Source organism: Aquarana catesbeiana, linkage group LG03, assembly GCF_042186555.1.
Source record: "Aquarana catesbeiana isolate 2022-GZ linkage group LG03, ASM4218655v1, whole genome shotgun sequence".
NCBI classification, from domain to species: domain Eukaryota; kingdom Metazoa; phylum Chordata; class Amphibia; order Anura; family Ranidae; genus Aquarana; species Aquarana catesbeiana.
This window is the reverse complement of record NC_133326.1, coordinates 29107938-29124140: the sequence shown is the minus strand read 5'-3', so window position 1 is coordinate 29124140 and position 16203 is coordinate 29107938. Positions and strand designations below refer to the sequence as shown.

At 40.5% G+C, this 16203-nt stretch overlaps 1 protein-coding gene across 2 annotated transcripts in view; it reads left to right on the top strand.

Moving 5' to 3' along the window:
* MCTP2 (multiple C2 and transmembrane domain containing 2) overlaps positions 1–16203 on the top strand; it is a 337462-nt gene that overhangs the window by 192444 nt on the left and 128815 nt on the right. The gene's annotated exons all lie outside the window — the stretch shown is intronic.

Below are 16203 nucleotides of genomic sequence, written 5' to 3'. Positions count from 1 at the left end.
TTCCTAAATTGAGTTTTAAGAGCGTGTTCTAGCCGAAGGTACGTATAGAAGGAGCCCAGGGAGAGGTTGAATTCACTTTCCAACTCTGAGAATTTCTTCAGAGTATTACCATTATACAGTTGTCTCAACTTTTTAATACCTCGATCTTCCCACTCTCTTACTTTTCCTATATTATGGATTTCCTGCAAATTTTGGTTGTTCCAAATGGGAGTATATTCATTACACCCATTATATCTCATCTGGTGTTTGACTGTTTTCCATACTTTAGTTAACACTATAATTGTTGGATAGGTGTCATGGAACGAGTTTGCTTCTAGAGCTTCTATTAATGTATTATGAGAGGCTCCCATTAATACGATTCTACTATTTGGGGTACCCCCTTCCGGTGCTCCGCTCCCCATTAACTGCTGCAGTTGGGAAGATAAAAAGTATCGCTGAGGATGAGGGAGAGCAAATCCACCCTCCCGTAGCGGGAGCTGAAGTACCCGTAGACGTATTCTAGCTTGTTTCCCTCTCCATATCAGTTCCCTGAACAGGCTCTCGAATTTGTTGAACCACTTCTTGCAAATCCGCACTGGAGAATTTTGCAAGGCATACAGCAATTGTGGCAGCCAAATCATTTTTATCAAACTGCATCTTCCTGCCACTGATAAAGGAAAACGTTTCCATACCCCTATCTTTTGTTTGAATTTCGACAAGAGTGGGAGAAGGTTTTTACTAATGTATTGGTTAGGATTCCTAGTCATGACGATGCCCAGATATTTCAATGCGTCCACTACTACCAACTGGCGCATTTCTTGCACTGTTGTCAAATCAATGGGGTCTATGGGTAATAACTCGGACTTTAACCAATTTATCTCGAGTCCTGAAAAGCTGCTGAACAACAAGAGTTTGAACATTGCTGATTGGCATTCTCAATTCCTTGGACATCTTTTTATTTCCTTTTCCTGTTTTATACAGTTCAACTACCTTTTCCCGCAGATCCTTTGATAAATCTTTTGCTTTCCCCATGACTCAGAATCCAGGAATATCAGTGCAGCACTGGATGAAAGATGCAAGGGTCTGTCAGGAGTCCAGAAACATATTGACCTTTTATACACGCACACTAATTACAAGCAAACAGATCACAGGTGAGGATGGTTACCTTTTTAATAGCCATTCAAACCCATTTGTGTCAACTTGTGTGCATGGTATCAGGCAAAAATCACCAGGGTATGTAAACTTTTGATCAGGGTCATTTGGGTAGTTTCTGTTGTCATTAGGATTTAAAAAGAGTAAACATAGTTGATTAATAATAAATTGCTTCAGCCAAACACTAACCATGAGTGAAAGAAAAGTTTTTGTGTTTTTATCCATATTCTCCAAAAAATGGCCAAGATATCATAAATTCTGCCAGGGTATGTAAACTTAAGAGCACATCTGTAACTGCAATGAAAAAGAGGTGTTACTCTACCAACATGTGAAATTTGAACGACATATGTAAGTTAATTAAAAAAAAAAAAAGTTATTTCCACTTTTTCATTACTTTCGGTACACCCCTTGTAGACTCTTACCAGAGAGCCTGGACCCTTTATTACAGAGGGTCAAACAGGTTTGATGTAATAATCTTTGCAGGGGTCATCAGCAGGAGATGTGTCCTCAGATCAAATTAAGAACTTTAATTGGATAATCAAACCAGGCTCCCATTCACCTCATGACCAGATTTAACCATGCAAAGGAAGAACATTTTTAACTTTTTATCTGAACAAATGTAAGTGTAATAGTGTGAAATCCCAAAGGACTCCTTTAATAAAAAGTATTACACTTACATTTGTTCAGATAAAAAACATACAACATAGGCGGTCGCCATAAAATCATCCAGATACTGTAAACAGGAACGCAACCGATTTCGTCGTCAAGAGGACTTCTTCCGGAGCATGACTATGTTGTATGCAACGCTGGTTTTTATCTGAACAAATGTAAGTGTAATACTTTTTATTAAATGAGTCCTTTGGGATTTCACACTATCTGGCGTCTCCTTCACTTGCATGGTTAAATCTGGTCTTGAGGTGAATGGAGCCTGCTTTATTATCCAATTAAAGTTCTTAATTTGATCTGAGGACCCATCTCCAGCTGATGACCCCTGCAATGATTATTGCATCAAGCCTGTTTGACCCTCTGTAATAAAGGGTCCAGGCTCTCTGGTAAGAGTCTATATTGCTTGTGGTGGCAATATCTGCACGAGGTGGAAGGTCTTCTGGATTCATCTGCAATTTCACAGAATTTGGGTTTTTTGAGCTTTTTCACAATTGGAATTTTTGTAACACTTTATGAGCAAAAGTTATGTTTAGCGCAACACTGTTTTTTGTGTATGACTACGCAATTGGCAGTTAAAGTAGCGCAGTGCTAAATGGCAAAAAAATTGCCTGGTCATGAAGGGGTAAAACCTTCCGGAGCTGAAGTGTTTAACCTCTATTTATTTTTTTTTTCTGAAGATTTGCAGACATAATGACTGCATGTACTCATCTGCATATGTCACCTTTTGGCCATAGTTTTTGAATTTGCACAATATCATGCATTACGATGAACTAACCAGCAGAGGGTAGCAAAGCCTAACCTGAACTAGCGTGCGTTACACAGCGTCTTCCTGCCGAGCGGGGTTTACAGTGTTTGAATGTATGGCAATTTAACTCGGTAAGGAATTTCCCATAATGCTTTAGAAAACCTGACAAACAGTTGTATGCTTTAGTTTATTGATTCTGCTACTGTGCTAAAACAGCAGTACATCAATAACCATCTTTAGTTAGAAAACCCTGGGCTGTAGAGGAGTGCGAGCAGTTAGGAAAACAGCGCCGAGGCAAGAGCGGAAAAAATGTGAGCGTGGGGAATACTGGTTTCACGGGAGAGATGAGAGGCTGAGGAAATACAGCAAGAGAAATTATATGCTGTACAGGCCTCTCATGCATCAATGGCAGCAGCAGGAGGAGGGAGGAAAAAAGAAGCCGTCTCTTATGGGAATGGACTTCAAAGACATAAAACTGTGTTATAAAAAGAGGCCTAATGGCTTTCAGGTCTTGCCGGTATTGCACCTTTCTGTCATTCTAATTTGCTTAAACATTGCAACAAGAATATTTACCTGTAACGTTAAATACGTGCTCCGAAACTGTGTTGTGCAAACTCTACTGCGTTACACTGTAATTCCCTTAAAGACATTATTTAATAACAAAGCAAAGCGCAATTATGCCCAATAAACCCAAGAAACCTGCAGTACACTGACCGTGCGGAAAGCTGCCATGTGGAGCCGGTCTGTTTATTAGGGATCAGATGAAAATTGTGCTATAAAAAGTGTACCAAATATTTTACTGTCCATAGGAACAAATTTCCACTCTACTTCTGAGAAAAAAAAAACAATCCCCTCTGGGCAATCCACTGTATGTACATTGCAAACACTATACATATACTTTATCTGTTCTGGAGAAAAAAAAAATGCTTGTTTTACTATCCCCTTGCAAGACTGATTCTTGAATGGGAGGGTCTGGTTCATTATACAGTACTTACCTGGTGCACTTTCAGTGTCCTGGAGAGGAAAGTTGCAGTGTCGGCATCCCTTTATGCCCCGTACACACGGTTGAATTTTCCAATGGGAAATGTTGGATGTGACCTTGTTGTTGGAAAGTCCGACATGCTGTGTGTATGCTCCATAGAACATTTGCTGTCGGACTTTCCGCCAACAAATGTTTTTTAGCAGGTTCTCAAATTTTCCGCCAACAAAACTTTGTTGTTGGAAAGTCCGATCGTGTGTACACAAGTCCGACGCACAAAAGTTCAAGCATGCTCTGAATCAAGCAGAAGGAGCTGCACTGGCTATTGAACTTCCTTTTTCTCGGCTCGTGGTAGCTCCCCGCGTTCTCACGTTCGGAATTGTTGGCCAACATTTGTGTGACCGTGTGTATGCAAGACAAGTTTATGGCAACAACCTTCGAACAAAAATCCACGGTTTTGTTGACGGAAAGTCCGATCGTGTGTACGGGGCATAAGAAGTAATTATTCCTTAGGGCCTTTTTTGGTGTCACCTTCTCGCCACCTGTTTTAACTCCCTAAATGCCTCATCACTGCACGCACCACAACTAGTGCATTGCGGGGTGGTTGCAGTGTGTCCCCATTCACTTGAATGGGTGATGTTTGGTAAACCCGGAACGCAACAGGGGGTATAATTCTTGTGAAACTAATCCTCATCCTCTCTCAGCTCCTTAGCTTGTTACATAATTGTATATATGTTTTGTTTTTTTTGTTTTTTGTTTTTTTCAGGGACCAAGTATCTTTATTCTTGCCTAGGCCTAGTTATACTAGAAAAAAAGTCTGCTTGGGACGACAAATAAATTCTGTATGGCTCCCTATTTTTTTTTTTTTTTTAATACTTTTTGGTTATGATCCTTTCTCCTTTTGCAAAAGTCTCTTTTCTTTTCTTTTTTTTTTCCCAACTAAGCGGGTCAGGGGGGTTAGATTACTTCCTAAAAAGAACACGCTATGATAAAGTTAGAGCACTGGGGAGGCCATAAACCAATACATTTGCCTGACTATTCAGAACCAAATTAATTACAGGCTTCTGTGTGGGAATCACAACTGATAAATCAATGCGAGAGCTGTGCGTTAATCTCTTTACACGCAGAGCCCACTAAGCCCTAAAACATAACTTTTATACATACACAGATAACATAGGTTGGCAAAAATTTAAAAATCGTAAACATGTAGGGTGTAAAAAAAAATCTGGTAGGAGTATTCAAATGAGGTTTTCCATGAAGAGAAATATTCCCTTACTTATGTTTAAAAACTGGGCAAACCAATGAGTGTGTCCCACACCAGACTATTTTTCAATTTTACCCTGCATCCCCTGATCAAAAATTGAGAACCCTAAATCTCAACATGTTTCACCCATAAAATGGCTTTGTCAGGAATAAAATTTTAAATAAGACATGCTCAAAAACAAAACATATATAAATGTTTTAGGGCTCACTGGGGAGGCCACTGGGGAGGCCATCTGAAAAATAGGAGGCATGTAGGTTTCAAGCCATGGGGTCCAGATTTTACTAAATATATACTGTTGTTTTGTAATACTGAGTTTGTAAAGAAGACAACCTGAGAAACCAGGACTTTAACCTCCATTTTTCGTTTTTATAGTCATTTTTGGTTATTATTCCTACTTTTTGACAAAAACTTTTTTTTTTTCTGCAACCAAGGAGAAGGTGGAGGGGTCATTTCTATAACGATGGGTCAGCAAGATATTGTTAGGTAGTCCATCTAAAAAGTGAAAGGCATATAGGCATCAATTCGTTATGATCTGGTTTTACAAAATTTGGACATAGTGTCTTTTTATAATGCTATGAGTGTCTCATAGACCATAACTTAAGTAACCAGGGCCTTAACCCTCTATTTTTCATTTTTTTATTAATTTTTGGTTCTGATCATTCCTCCTCTTTGTAAAAGTCTCCTTTTGTATTCTTTTTATTTTTATTTTTTCTCCAACCAAGACGAAGGTGAAGGTCTTTCCTAGAACGTGTGGTCACAATATGATTAATATGGCTAGATTGTTAGGGAAAGCATGTAAGCATCAATCCATAAGGTCCCCATTTTACAAAATTTGGACATAGTGTAGTTTTTGTAACACTGTGAGCTTGTAAAGAAGATAACCTGAGAAACCGGGACGCTGACCTCCTATTTTTCAATTTTATAATTATTTTTGGTTATGGTCATTCCTCCTTTTTGACAGTTTTTTTTCCCAGCCAAGAAGAAGGTGGGGGTGGGGTTTCGTTTTTGGAAAGGGTGGAGATGGATTAGAACACCTGTTAGTTTTTATTGCTGCCATTAAGGAGATTAATCCTCTCTATTTGTCCTGTTTACCATTAGCATTGTAAAAATATCCCACATTTTGGGTTGCCCCCAGAAAAGTAATAAAGGGGAAAACTTCCAATGAGGACACTAGTTCTGGTGACCTAGTGGTCTTCAAGGGATTCCCTTATTTTGAAGGGATTTCCTCTCACTTCCTGTTCTATCCAAGGGACAGGAAGGTTAACCTCCTCTATGGGGCATGGATGGCAACAAATAAATCAACATGGGTTATATAACCCTCCTTTACTCTTTTCAAATGAAAAAAAAAATTTTACCAATACTTCTACCTAGAAGTTAGAGTGTTATGTCGTCCATGTGAAAGGTAGGAGGCATATAGGTATCAATCCAGGGGCGTACATACAGGGGTCACTATTGCAATATGGATCAATGCTCCAGGAGGCCATATATGCCTGGATAGCATGCAGAGGAACCGATCCTTTCATGTAGCCTCTGAATGCCTGCTTCTCCTCCTCTCCCTCCTATAGACATTCAGTGGCTGCAGGAGGGAAATGGAGGGCATTGGTTTCTCCACATGCCACTCCCGTTGCCTCCCTATTGCTGCCCTGGGCTCCTGTATGCTTCCGTGGACCCCCCTTGCCGTGCTGCTGGGTTCCCCCCAAAGCCCCCCAATTGGGGTCCTAAAAAAAATGTAAAAAATAATAAAAATACAATTGTGAAAAAATGAAATGGTAAAAAAATAAATAAAACAACAAAAAATTAAAAACTACTAACAGTGGCGGAACTACCACGGTAGAAAAATTTGCACTTGTGACTGGGCTCTGGCATTCCGCCACCGTGGGGGGACCCCAAGACGGCAGGAAGGTGGACCATAATAAAGGGCCCCGGGATCAGTGGGCAGGACCCTGGTCAGAGGCCAGGGGGGGCCCTTCATGGTTTCTTGCTCCGGGGTCCTGAAGGTTCTAGTTACGCCTCTGCATCAATCCATGAGGTCCTGATTTTATGAAATTTGGACATAGTGTCGTTTTGTAACTCTTTGAACATAACCAGGAGAAACCAGGGCTTTAACCTCCATTTTTCAATTTTATAATAAGTTCTGGTTATGATCATTCTTTCTCTTTGTAAAAGTCTTTTTTTTCCTTTTTTTTTTTCCCAACCAAAGCAAAAAAATTAAAATTAAATTTGGCAAGTCTTATGATTTTGTTGTGACTTACAATTAAAACCATTGTAAAAGAATAGAAAGAGGAAAGAACATGTAAAAAGTGCAGTAACTCCTAGCGATCAATCAGAAACTAGTTTGCCGTAATGACATCAGTAAAAACTTTTGGTTGGCTGTTACATACTACCACACGCCGTCTGCCCAGAGAAATATGTTTGACTGTATCTGACATTATAATAAAAGCTCTATGGCCTGCAAGCAGTGAAGGGGTTATACTGGAACTGTTGTAGGATCATGTCTGCAATATAGGTCAGATATTGGTGTCTTTTGAGACAAATGAACGTAAGCAGCAGATGAGGAAGAAGGGGGAGCTGTGCGGAATAACATGGAAAGCATCACTTCAAACATGTCTGCGGTAAATGCTGAAATGTTCAAAGTACGACAGAGAAAGATAAAGCCTTTGATGGGAAGTGGATGTTTCCCAGGGACATTACAAGCAGTAATCCAGATGTTCTGCTGTAATGCAATGAGTGTCCATGGATAGATGCCGAGCTCAGCCAAGTACAGCCTGCTGTAGACCCGAGCCCTCCACTCCCATGCTGTTCCGCCATATGGAAGTAATCTCCAGTCCCCTTTTAATAGCCAGCATTGGATTCCATTTTCACAAGGCTCGCACAGCTAAGTGGAGCTGTTTTATGGACAACTTAGATAGAAGCGCTTCCAAGATAAACAGTCGGCCTGAAATTAGGACATACCAAGCCGCAGAATTATTTTAGGACATATTTCATAGTCAAGCTGCCATTTCACTGCAGCAGCTGCCAGACTGTAGGATGCGTCTTTGATCCGTGCAGGACAACGCTCCCAATCACATTAGACAATTTACACAAAATGGGGAGCGCGCACAAAAAATGGCATGCTTCTGACTTTCAGATATTTTCCTGGAACTGATCCTTAAATCTTTTCGTCCCTGTTATTTTTTCTTTTCTTTTTTCTTTTTTGCTTTCAATCATCTGTGGCAAGTAAGGGTGACTTGAAAAAAAAAAAAAAAAAAAGAACTGTTGGTTGTATTGATGGCACACTTTGACATTTGACTAATTTGATTTACTCATTTTACATTTTAATGTATGTGGGAAAATAACTGTGCTTTCTTTGAACCATTTGACAACAATATTTTGGGATTGTAACTTCAGGCAAACGGCTACAGTAAATATTAAAAACTGCAGGTATGCAGTTTTACCTGCAAACGATTATTGCTGAATGAATAAGATTCAAAACACTGTCAATAACATACAAAGCCATTTACATCACCAATCTTATCTCCAAATATCACCCAAACTGTCCTCTCCGCTCCTCTCAAGACCTCCTGCTCTCTAGCTCCCTTGTCTCCTCCTCCCATGCTCGTCTCCAGGACTTCTCCAGAGCCTCTCCCATCCTCTGGAACTCACTACCCCAATCTGTCTGGTTATCTCCTACTCTGTCCACATTTAGGCGATCCCTGAAAACTCCTCTCTTCAGGGAGGCCTATCCTGCCTTCAGCTAACAACCGAATCTTCTACTTTCATCATCAGTTCATTCCTCACAGTTACTACCTTATTGTTTCACCCCCCCCCATTAGACCGCAAGCTCGCAGGGCCCCCCTAACCCTCTTGTATTGAATTGTATTGTTGCTCTATTGTATCCCTTTATATTATAAAGCACTGTGCAAACTGTGTCACTTGCTGCTTTGCTCTGGTGACAGTCTGGTACATATCTCCCATCTTTAGAACTTATGGAGAAAAGGAACTATGGATAGCACATCTTAGTAAAAGTGTATGTGGTTAAATTACTCTAAATCTTGGGTGTGGCTTGATAGTCTTTCTTGATCATCCTTTTACTCACAAAATACTCCTTCAATACAGTGGTATAAATGAGTGTTAGACACAGATAAACCTCAGCACAAGAGATCTTTTTTTAAATTTTCATTAAACATGCCTTTCTCTGCACAGGATATAGATATACTAACACATTTTATTACCCTACCCTGTAGAAAACTTAATTGAAGAGGAACTTCAGTCTTTTTTTTTTTTTTTAATTAAAAATTAGCAGCTGCAAATGCTGTAGCTTGGCATTAAAGAATTAGGTACTCCCCAGTGCCTGGAGTCCAGTGCTGTTTTCCCATAGCTTGGTTCCTCCTATTGCTGTGGGTCCCTGAAACCTTCGATATGGGATCCAAGTTGGGACTTCCTGAGGAATTGCAGCTGGCTCCCCACTGTGCACGTGCAGCACTGTGTGACTGGTCCTGCAGCCTCATGGGACATGTGATATTTCCCAGGAGGCTGCGGTTGTCTGAGAATGGGCCTGGGGAAGGGGCATCAACCTTGCCAAGGCAAGGACTGCAAAAGTGGCAAAAGTGGGATACTCATGAAAATTGGTACTTGCTCCTGTGTGCCCCCTCCCCCAAAACAAAAAACACCTACAACTTGGTTACAGGCTTGGGGGGGGGGGGGGTGGGGGCGCAATCAGCAGTACTTTACTTCAGAGGGAAGTTCTACTTTCAAATAGTTGGGGGTTACATGGCAAAGAAATATTGATAGGACACTAAACACTGTGGTCAGGAATATGTAATGTACAGCACAGCTTATAGAGTGCCGCAATCAGAACTATATAACATATATCACAGTTTACATAGTGTAGCAGGAAAATGTAATGTAAAACATAGCATATAGATTGCAGAGGTCAGGCGTAGAGCACACAGCATAAGATACAGAGTGCAAAGATCAGGAGTAGAAGTATGTTGTGTACCCCCACCTGATTGTCAGTGGGAGGCAAGAGTGTCCCAGCATCAGCAATCTGCGGGAATGGGGAAACCTAAGGCCTTGGTGGTCAGTGGAAGGAAAACATGATTGTGGTTAGTGGGTGAAAGAATTCCCCATCATCGGTGTCAGCGGTAGGAAGAATCTCCCTTCTGAAGGCACTGATGGTCATTGGAAGGAATTCTCCCCCTACCCCAGGCATTGATGGTCAGTGGATCAACCTCACCTCCCATTCCTACGCATTGGCAGTTAATGAGCGTCCATTCACACCAGGGTGTGTTGTGATCACATATGTGAATTGGCACACTGTGGTGCCATTATTGTGAAAAGTACCAAACGCCCCTTCCCTATGCAATTCGGTGTTTGTCTCATTTTTGGGCTGCTGTGGTGCTCTGGCAGCCTCAATGCTACACATGCTAACATGTAACACAAAAGGGTTGAATTTCTAAAATTGGAGAGTGCAATATCTGGTACAGCTGTGCATGGCAGCCAATCCACTTCTAACCTTAGCTTGTTCAATTAAGCTTTGACAAAAAACCTGGAAGCTCATTGGCTTCTATGTAGAGCTGCACCGGATTTTTCACTCTCCAGTTTCAGTAAATCAACCTCAACGTGCGGTAAATACACTGTACTAGATTACCCTGTCGTGAATGGGCCCTACATTTCTTCACCATCCACAGGATCACCATAATAGCCAGCTAACACTATGATGAGGAGAGCTCAGCAACCTGCATATATTTACTTCAAGGCAGGCTCCTTCAATCTATTTTCATTGTACATCCACAGCCGGAAACAGATGACAGAATATGGCCTCTGGCTGTCTGTATGCACTATATACATTCAGCACACACACATCGATGGGAGTGCCAACCAATCACTAGACGTGTGCAATTTGTTTCGTTCTGAATTAGTTTTTTTAACTAATTTAGACAAATTTGTTAATTTGGAAATATCCAAATTAACGAAAACCCGTTTAACGAATATTCATAAATTCAAATATTTGAAAATTTGAAGAACCGAAAACCCGAAAAATCGAAAATCTGAAATAATAACTAATAATAACTTAACTATTAAATTATAGGTATTGGAATTTCCTTTCAAATTTGTCTGTTAGTGAACGTAACGAATACGAATTTATCCAAAGTTATGAATTATCTGAAATAACGAATGCTGTATTTAAACAAATGGAATTTAATTAATAATAATAAATAATGATAATAATAAAAACGTTTTATTATTATTTATTAGTAATTAGTTCCGTTCCATCTTTTTAGATACAGCATTTGTTATTTCGGATAATTCATAACTTTGGATAAATTCATATTCGTTACGTTCACTAACAGCCAAGTTTGAAAAGAAATTCCAGTACCTATAATTAGTTATAGTTTCTTTAGAATTTTTGGATTTTCCTTCTTATTTTCGGATTTTCAAATTTTATGAATTCACAAATTGCTATCATAACGAATGACCCGAAGAATGGAAAAAAACGAATGAAATGAAAACGAACACATTTTTCGGCAGTGCACATCTTACATCATCCACACTCAAAGCGTGGTGGCTGACTGTGATTGGAAGCCAGCCTTCTGATTTATTATAACCTTGATATAGATGACACATAACAGATATGATATCTCCCTATTAGAGTCCCTATAGATGAAACATTTCCCTGGCACAGACCACAGTATGGTGCTGAGAGCTGGGGGCAATGGGGCAATGGTCTCCTTGTCACCTAGAGATGTGAACGACGAAAAAATGTGTATACGTTCGGATTTATTTGTTAAGTTAATTGTTTTATTTTGTCATATTTGTTATATTAGAATGATTTGTTTTCTGAATTCATTTCATATGTTCGGATTCATTTTGTATATTCGTTGTTCCAAATCAATTCGTATTTTCACAAGTTCTATTGGAAGATTGACTATTTTTCATTTCAACATGTTAATTCATTATTTCGGGAGATTGCTTATGCATTCTGAGTCATCCCTGCTAGTCCAATCCACTAAGAGAAGTGGAATGAGCTGATTGGGCGATATCGACTGAGATCAGGTGCATTCAAAAGTGACGGATGGAGCAAAATTTAATTTCGCATTCATTCGTTATGTTATGACTCAGATTTTAATGGATCCACCTCCATCCAACCCAAACACAATGAGTAGGAATCCTCTTATTTCACTTTTATATTTTTATTGTATTTATGGCAATGTGTTTCCATTTCATATATAGTAATGTTTTTATAATAATGAAAAACGTTAATGCAATTAAAAAAAAAATGGATCCGAATTCATTTGGAACATTTGTTATGTCGTTGCGTTATTTTGGATGCTTCAAACATTACCAAAAGGTACAAACTATTTCATTATGTTATCCAAATGAGATGAATGAACTCGTTTTCATTATAATTTATTTTGGATTCGTTTTTATTGTATTCGTATATTTACTAATTCAAATATTTATCATATTCGAATTCATTACATCCGAATCTCCAAATAATGAAAATTGTGTGAATTTCAATTCATAATGAAAGGAATCACACAAGTCTAGTGTCATCTGTGCAGAGTGAAGTGAGGGGGTCACTGATTCATCAAAACTCCCCTCTCTCATACAATCCTAACCATAGTTATCTGCCATTTAGAAATGGGTACACGTGGATGGCACTGCTTTCCAAGCTGCCATTCATTTTGCATCAAGTTTGAGTGGAAGACAGTGCTGGACTGGTGCCGCGGCTGCCTAGCAGCAAGTTACTGTGTGGCAGGTGTAGAAGGAATTGCTTCCAATGGGTTGTATCCCAATTGGTTGTATCCCAATTGTATGTTCTTAAAACGACAATGGAGTCGTTACCGCAGTGAAAGACAGGAGAGCAGCGCCATCTAAGTGCAGCATTATTAAGACATTTTATTCAATAAAAGACAATTAGTAACTCACAAGATGTATGAGATGCCAGTGCATGTGGGATTAATAACGTGGTTCATCCGCTCGTGGGCAGCTGATGGGTCCAGGGACGCCGGTGGTGCCCAGCGCTTCCAGACACTCAGGGCGGATCGCAGACAGTGGCTGGAGACAGAGCAGGGAGGAGCACGCGCGTTCGGAGCATGCATGCTCCTTCATCAGGCTGTGACTGTGGCGATTTTGGAGGAGGTATATATAGTCTGTTGTGGCCAGGACTAATCCAGCGTTACCTTGGCAACTTTTCAAGGTGGTAATTAGTGGATTACAGGGCACTGGAGTGTCAGATTAACCAGTTCAATACCATCAAGGTAATCTAATAGCAGTTCTGATATCTAACTGGTTAATCTGACACTCCAGCGCCCTGTAATCCACTAATTATGCTTGATTAGTCCTGGCCACAAGAGACTATATATACCTCTTCCAAAATGGCCACAGTCCTAGCCTGATGAAGGAGCACGCATGCTCCGAACACATGCTCTTCCCCGCGCTCTATCTCCAACCGAAAGTGACGTACATCGCTGTCTGTGATCCGTCCTGAGTGTCTGGAAGCGCTGGCCACCACCGGCGTCCCTGGACCCATCAGCTGCCTCTTCACCAGTGAGAAGATTGTCTTCCCCACGAGCGGATGAACCACATTATTAATCCCACATGCGCTGACATCTCATACATCTTGTGAGTTACCTATTGTCTTTCATAGAAAAAAATGTCTTAATAATGCTGCACTTAGATGGCGCCGCTCTCCTTCTGTCTTTACCTTCCACAGAGTTACTTCTAGACTGCCACAAGCTGGCAGCCATCCACAGTCAGCTTATCTAAGAACACTTCAACTGTCCTTGTGTCATAAATGTACCTCTTCACATGAACTCAGGGTGAAAGATAGTTCTAATTACCCACTCTCTCTTTATCCAGCTGATCGAGCGCACGCGATCGAATGTACTTTCTGTTACCGCAGTGAACACTTCGGGTGATGGGAGAGGAGCGCCGATGTCCAAAAAGAGAAAGGTCTCACTTGATGAATTTTATAGTTATTTATTCGAGATAAAAGTAAACAAGTAGAGCCAATGCATTTCAAGGGAATTGCCTCCCCCTTCTTCAGGGTTAGTATATAGAGAAAAAGAGATGCATAGAAAAATCCCATAGCTCGGCCATAGGATACATACAAAGGGCAAAAAGAAAAAACATCTGTGTGGTTAAAAATAATTCCAAGATAAATTAAAATCCACGGTTAGTCTTTAGAATCATATTGCAAATTATATATATAGTGAAAGCATATCCACATTAAAGTGGTTGTAAACTCTTACACACCACTTGTACCTACAGGTAGGCCTATAATAAGGCTTACCTGTAGGTACTGGAAATATCTCCTAAACCTGCACGGTTTAGGAGATATTTACCATAGACGCTTGCGCCGATGTCACCGGCGCATGCACACTAAAGAAAGGGCATGAGCGCGTCGTTTCTATAAGACCTGTGCCGTGAACGTCGGCTCCCACGCACAAGCATGGGAGTGACGTCACACGACTCCAGACAGTCACAGAGCCGGAGTCCGCGGCCCCGGAAGGAAGAGGGGAGAAGATGGATGTGGCCACCAGCGGGGACATTGCAGGCTTTACTTGCAGGTCAGTGCAACATAATGGGCTAGTATGCAATGCATACTAGCCCATTATGCTTTTACTTTGCTGGGGATTAAAGAGGAAGTAAAACCCATTAGGGTTTACTTCCTCTGTAACTGTTAAACGATAAAACGTGGACACAAACAAAAAAAAAAGCCCCACTATATAGTTAAGTTGAAAAATGATTGACTTGTCATTTGTTTTTTACTTGAATATCTAGTGTTGTTTTTTTTTTTTTGTTTTTTGTGTCCACTGCTTTTTATCTTTTATTATTTAAAATTTAATGTGGATATGTTTTCACTATAAATACCAATCACAATATGATTCTAAAGACTAACTGTGGATTTTAATTTATCTTGAAATTATTTTTAACTACACAGATGTTTTTTTTTTTTTTTTTTTTCTTTTTGCACTTTGAATGTATACTATGGCCTAGCTATGGGATTTGACTAAGTATCTCATTTTCTCTATATACTAGCCCTGAAGAAGGGGGAAGCAATTCCCCCAAAATGCGTTGGCTTGTTTACTTTTAACTCCAATAAATAACGACAAAATTTATTAAATTAGACTTTTCTCTTTTTTTTGGACATTGGGCGCCCCTCTCCTATCACCCAGTTTGTTTTGCATAGAAGAGTGATGGGGACATGTTCAGAGGAGGTATATTTTGAGCGCTGGTCAATAGGGGGTGAAGCAAAGCAGAAAGGCAACTATCCAGCGAAGGGGAAAGAAATATTATAAAGTATGTGCACAGAGAGCAGAGTGCACTGGGTATCAGGACATTGCCTGAATCCAGGGGAACTTGAGATTGTGTCCAAATCCACATGATCTCCTCTAAACCTCCATTTGTTTGGAATGAGCAGTGCACATTAGTTGTGGTCGTCATGTGCACTGCTGTATGCACTCTACATAGCTAATATTCCATAGTCCATAGTCAACATCGGGAGTGAGCAAGAGAGGGTAGCTAGGATCCCATAATAAAGCGGCACCATGGAGAAATAAAATAGCCACCCTCTAACAGAAAGGCAGATCACAACAGCAAGAAAAAGATTTTGCAGATTTGGGCAGGCCATTGATTATGTGAGTTTCTCTCCTGGAACCACTGACTGTGTTGATGGGGGAATCCCTCTCACAGAGCTATTGTGTTCTCCAGGCAGGGGGCAGGAGGGAGCCATCCCTGCTGGGAGAACATAATAATTATTGCTAGTGTCTATAGCCGCTAGGAATAATCACATGCTCGAAATCCAACCTGCTGGTTGTACCCAAGTTGATCTGCTTGGGTGCAATCAGCTTGCCCATGGATGGATTGAATCTCGCACTGTTCAGCAGGGACCAGCTTGAGATTTGCACCATGTATGGCCAGCTTTAGAGGAGGCTTTTTTGAGTTGGAGTGGATTGCAGTGCATAAACACTGCTGTCGTCAGGGGATCAGTTCCATCCACGCTCCCAACCTCATCTCACCAGCTTTGCCTTAGCGCAAACCACATCAAGGCTTTCTTGCTGCTGTAAGGTGCTTACCTGAATAAAGTCTCCCAAGTGCTCTACTCCAGTTCATTGACTCGGTCTGAGTGCTTGTATGGGATTGGTTGCAGTTCTTCTAATTTAAAGCAGAACTAAACTTTTACAACCAGTATGAACTATTCCTTATGCTGCTAGATAGGGGGGTATATTATATTTACTTTCTAACCTTTTTTTTTATTTTTTATTATTCAGTTGGTTTCTGGCCTAGACCAAAATTATGTAATACTTCCCAGTTGTCTTCATGGGAGGGGGGAGGGACTTGTATGCCTGAGCTAGGGGCAGGTGGATTCCAGGAAGTAAATGCTACATGAATCACCTGCCCTTACTCAAGATGGCCTCACCTAGAAATGCT